Genomic DNA, 6000 nt, shown 5'->3' with positions numbered 1-6000 from the left:
TCTTTTAGCTTGTATAGATTTGTTCCATAAGAGTTGCTAGAGGTTTGGAGTCCATCATAGAAAATCTAGTTAATATGTCATGGGTATACTTCCCTTGATTTAGAAAAATATGGTCTTTCTTTTGACATAGTTATAGACCCAAAAAGTAGTGTAGTAGGCCCAGATCCTTCATTTCAAATTCAGCTATAAGATCTTGTTTGCATCTTTCAATTAAATGATCTTCACCTATTATTAATTATTCATCAACATACAAAACAAGTATTTACATGTTATCGTTAGGTATTTTGAAATATATGTGTTGGTAAACAGATTGGTTCTTTTTCAATTTAACTCTCAAATGCCCAAATCTGAAAGAATGACTTGATACCAATAATTGGATAATCTATCACCAAGTTAATAGATTTCCTCTGAATTGAAAGGTACAACTCCCTTGTCGAATGATATTCAATGAATCTTTTTTCTTCCTAAACTAATTGGGTACGTTCTTAACTCGAGAATAGAAGAGGGAAACCAAGCCAACCCTAGATAGAACTCAAGAAAATTTTAGTTCCTAAACCTAGCCAATACCAAAAACCCACAATTCCTATGACTTCTCGACATTGGTAATGCAATGATGTTTCTAATTATGAAAATGCAATGACATGAAATGAAAATGAAGATTAAATATACTAATCCTTACAACATGAATGAATGATAGTACTTTGATCTATCACCCATTAACCATTTAGCTAAGAATGCAAGAAAGTGCTCAAAACTGATTATAACAATACTTTGATTGAAAGTAATTAGAAAAAGTGACACTCAAATAATTTGATTCATAACAAAACCTTTCTTTTTCTAAACACAACAAACACAACACTCTAACTACATTTCCTTGCAATCTTAGCCAAATCTGTTACAAAAATTGATTATCAATCTCCAATGCATAAACAAAAATATAGAAAAATCAAATGCCCTCCCCTCTACTCCAGCAATACCTACTTGTGTAGAAAAGAAGAACCCTTTTCCTTGAAAATGATCAGCCATAAATAATCTCTCAAGTGATTGGTTGATTTTTTCATGATTATTCGGTTACTCTGCCTCTTCGATTTTGTAACTGTTCAATTTGTATTTGATTCTTGGTCTATCCACATGACTTGTGGACATTTCACCTTATTCGATCTTCCCGTTGCATGTTATCTTCATTTTTTAACATACATGTTTAATTCCTATTACGAAAGGAGTACCATCAAAATCTCTCTTTAAGTGCATATCCTTGGTCAAATCCAAATGTTGAGACATGCTCTTCATATTAGATGGTTTGCTCAGGTTCTTTATTTATCCAAGTGTTAATTGCTACCCTTTATGTCTTTGAAGATTTGTATAGAATTTCTAACACATGGCATAGTATTCGGGTTGAACTATTGAGGATAATACCTGGCAGACTATCTTGCATTCAGTTAGAATTACCAAGATTTGACCCCTATGTTGATGTCATCTTTCTTATGCAAGAACATTCCTAGACACATCTCCAATAAGTTCAAGGTGCATTCTCAAGAAAAAAAATGCAGAAATGAATTTCATGCTACTTGATCTGAAGTAGAGGTCAGACCTTGGAGTATTCTTATGATTTCAGCAATATCATCCAAATAATATTTAGCTTTACTAGGCTTCTGACCCACTATACATGCAAACACTTTTTCTCCATATGATAGTGATGGTCTAGACATGCCACTTGTGATGCAATCAAACATCTCTTCATCAGATTTGTTATCTCCAATACAAAGAAAAAAATTTGGTATTGTGCCTCTTTGCATCATTACTGAAAGAAGTTGTTTTGCTTCCAGTCCCTTGCTCACACCTTGAGGTTTCACCTCAACAATATGTGTACCACTCTTGATAGATATGGGCTCATTCGCAAGTACACTCTCAAGATGATCAAGTAGTTCTTCTACCTGGTAGGATCCAAAATCTTGATCAGCATCTCGATAATGCCAAACTAAAGCACTTTCCTTTGATTCTATTGCATAGCCATTTGTAGTTTCAGTATATAATTTCATAATGGGTTTGGTAGTTTGTTTCCAATCAAAATCTGCTACATTCACACATGTTTCCTATTCAGAATGTGGACTACACCTTAAGAAATACCCATGGTCTGCCATGTCAATTTCTGAGCACCACCTCCAACTTCAAGGCTATAGCTAAAGTTCTTAGCATCATTATCATCTCCCATAAAATGCAAAAAAGGCTATATAAATAGGGGATGTGTCTAGTTGAAACACTTCAAAATGTAGACAAAAGTATTGCTCAAAACAATTAAATAATGTTAGCATCTAAGTAGCATTCTCAACCTCATGTGGATTTGACTTTACATATCAGTGATTGGAGGTAGGACCATCATGAAAATCAACTTTGTGATGTCCTTTCAAATGAGCCACCAAAGATGGTATATCACCAACTACTTTACATTTAGGACCTACATATATGCAATTATATGGCCCAAGAGGGTACTAAGCTTCATGCTTTAATTTACTATAATAAGGAAATATCTCTTGGCAACCATAACATTGATATTTGCATGGAAGCTCTAAAGATGTCGTGACCTTGACTATTCATATGCTGAGACTACTTTTATACGATGCCTTTCTTATTACATTCATCGAACCATATCTCCAATGTGCTACCTTCATTAGAATTTTCCCATTTGGCATTCACTATCACATTGGACTCATTCTTGTGTAGGGGTCATGAATCAGACTCTTCTATTACTATGATGACAAATCTTCATTATTTCAATGTGGTGCCTTGCCTTCAAATTGATTTTTATGATTGGTGCCTTGCTCTTGATATCAATGACATATGTTTATGTGTGTCCCCTATTCCTCATGATCTGATCTCTTCGTATCTTTGCAGTGGGAGATATATTTTTATTTATTCTTTGGATGACTGGCACTACTCATAATTAGAACAAAATCAGTTCCATTAAATGTACTTGTTGAGTTTGGGATTTCATTCGAAGGCTCCCTGTGGCTTTTGCAATGTACATTTTTCATTGAAAGACCCTAGTGGGAATTTTGGACTTTTACTTCTCCACTAGCAGGATTTCGATTCCTGAGTGTGAATAGCAGAAGGTTCATTTTCTACCTCCCAATTGGGATTCCTCTTTTCAATTTTTTTGTTTGACAATTCTGATCTACTTGACTTCACTAAAGTCCATTCTTCATTTCTCCAATGCATCTGTCAAGATTTTCAATAGGGACTTCCCATTAGCAAAAAAATTATTTTTAGCTTCTCGCCTGGTGGCAAACTAGAAATGGATTGCAACATTGTATTTTCCACTTCTTTATTGTGATCACTATTTTGTGCCAATTGGTCCATGGATTACATTGAAAATGCAATTTTGATGACATAAACTCATGTTTTTCTGCTTAAAATCAAGATTTTTCATTTTCTCTTTTGAGGTGGAAAATGAGACTTTGACTTCTCCATAAGTAGAAAATATCAAAACGACTTCTCCTCTTCTTTGCAAAAAGTCCCAAATGAGCTTCTACTATGGTGGGAAAATTGGAAATCCAATTCTACATCCCAATTCTAATTCTGCATTCCAATTCCAATTCTTCTTCTTTTTGTCTATTCAATCAAACAATTTCGAAGGCTAACTCAAGTGTTTTTTTCTCTAAGTTAGATTACGAACATGAAGCTGAAGAAGCATAATAGATCATATCAAACTAAATTTTTAATTATGAATTGAGACAATGAACTCTAAATTGTGGCATAGGAACTTTCACATCTGCATTAGAACTTTGATCTTTATCCTTCATAGAAATATTGTTAAGCAAACTGGAAACAATTTTGGAGAATTCTTTATGAGAGGTGCCTTTAAAAGTTTTTAAAATGGTGTACAGAAAGTGTACCTACAATATGTTAGGATGAGCTTTATTTTTGGAGTATCCTAATTTGGAGAGGTAGCTATCTATCCATTCATACCATGCTCATGGTGCTTGTTTGAGGCCATAAAGAGCTTTGTTTAGTTTACATACATATAGTTTCTTCTCTTTTATAATAAAACCTTTAGGTTATTTGATATATACTCATTCATTAATGACATGATTTAGAAATGTGGTCTTGACATCCATTTGATGTATATTCCATCCTTTGGATGTCACAATTGCAATAATCATCCTTACTAAAGTGTATCGAGCAACTAGAGAAAATGTTTCCTCATAATCAATACCTATCTTTTGAGAGAAACCTCGAGCAACAAATCTTGCTTTATGTTTTTCAGTACTACCATCTGAAGCATACTTGATTTTGTATAACCACTTTGATGAAACAATTGATTTGTCTTTTAGTCTAGGTACAATATCCCAAACATCATTTTGTAATATGGATTGATATTCTTCAACCATAACATCTTTCCATGCTTGACAAGATAGGGCTTCTTCAATAGTTGATGGTTCAAATTTTGTAAGATGAGTTACTAGTGCAGTGTAACAAGATTTATTTCTAGTTTTCTTTCTCTCACAGGATATTTCAACTAGTTCAACATTATTTTCTTCAATCATTTTCCTTTCCCATAATAACCTATTCTTATATTAGAGATGTCTCTATTTTTTAGTGTCTAATAATAGTTCATTCTCTTCTGATATGTTCTCCCTCTGATTTTCAGTTTGCAAATTTTCATCTAGTTCTACGATGGGCTCATTTTCTATACCTGTGGATAGTTTTAAGGCAATGTTTTCTTCAAATTTGACATTTCTATTGATTTCAACTGATCTCTGCCTAGGTATAGAATCTATACCCTTTGGTGTTCTCATTGTACCCAACAAATATTCCTTTCTATTAGAGAAAGTGTTAATTTATTAAATTATCTTTACTCCCTTCTTAATATTTCACTTTATGCAATTCACATTTCCATTTAATAATTAATTAGTAATTTTATTAAATGTCATTGACCTCTTAGGGTTTACCTTTTAAATTTTTTGATCACCTTCTATAAGGATTGATCTTTTGTAAATATCTCTTATTCTTTTAGTTTGATAATACAATTTGTATATTCTCATAGCAAAACCTCACATCTTCTTTGTCTTTTCCTCTCTATAATAAGTTCTTGTATGCAGGTATTCTTTGGATTTGTATTTCTCAAATCCTTCATGGTATCAGAGCCTAACCTACCATAGCTTGTTCTTATTTGTAGAAAAAGAAGAATGAGGGTTTGGGAGAACAAATCTAGATTTTTTCACGTATTTTAATGATTGGATTTAGAAGACATCAAAAACCACATTTTCATATAAAATTTGTTGATTTTGGACAATGTTAACTAGGGAGGCAAAATGAATTTGCATACTAGAGCCATATGGCATCTGGCACACAATCTAATGTAGGTGAATACAATTTTAAATTTTTTAATTTAAAAATGGTATTTTAACACCATTGTGGTAAACTAATCGTAGTGACCACCATCATGGTTACACTAATTGTAGTGTCATTGCTAGCAGTCTGTCTGCTCACCACAGCGACCCTCGCTCAAATGTGTTGTTGTGGCCCCACTGCCACTAGCTTTGCACTACTGTGCTACCATCGCTACTGCATTCACCACTGTGCCTCTGCTCAACCCATCCATCACTCATGCACGTCCAACACACCACCAGAAATGGTTATTATTATTGTTATTTTAAAAAATATTTTTTTCTAGCCTTCTAGAGGCCTTGGCAGTCTTTTTTCTCTAACTTGAGCATACAAAGGTGTTTTTCTGATCTGAAAGAAGCACCTAAAAGATTATTTAGAGATAGAGATGATAGTAAAGTTATTGTTTGAATTTTTTCCTAGTTTAGTACCAATTTATTCACTCAAAGTCAAATGATGTCTTCTATCTTCCGGGGGCATAACTTGCTTGTTATTGCTCCATTTTTTTTAATCTAAAAGAAGTGATGGAAAAATCTTCTCAAGAAATTTCCGTATTCTCTGCCTTTTCACCATGATTTATTACCAAGTATTTGTGAACTCAAGTGAAGTTTTTTT

The 6000-nt window shown here is 33.3% G+C and overlaps 2 pseudogenes; both read right to left on the bottom strand.

The window, feature by feature from the left end:
• Nucleotides 1–385: 385 nt before the first annotated feature.
• Nucleotides 386–6000, bottom strand: part of LOC149540978 (E3 ubiquitin-protein ligase SINAT2 pseudogene) — a 29582-nt pseudogene continuing 23967 nt past the window's right edge.
• LOC149540979 (alpha,alpha-trehalose-phosphate synthase [UDP-forming] 6 pseudogene) lies at nt 1560–2039 on the bottom strand (annotated as a pseudogene).

This window comes from Cupressus sempervirens, chromosome 9 (genome assembly GCF_028749045.1).
Source record: "Cupressus sempervirens isolate cs-2001-9-10 chromosome 9, ASM2874904v1, whole genome shotgun sequence".
Taxonomy (NCBI): domain Eukaryota; kingdom Viridiplantae; phylum Streptophyta; class Pinopsida; order Cupressales; family Cupressaceae; genus Cupressus; species Cupressus sempervirens.
Note: the sequence above shows the minus strand (reverse complement) of the source record. Positions and strands in the feature narration are given on the sequence as shown.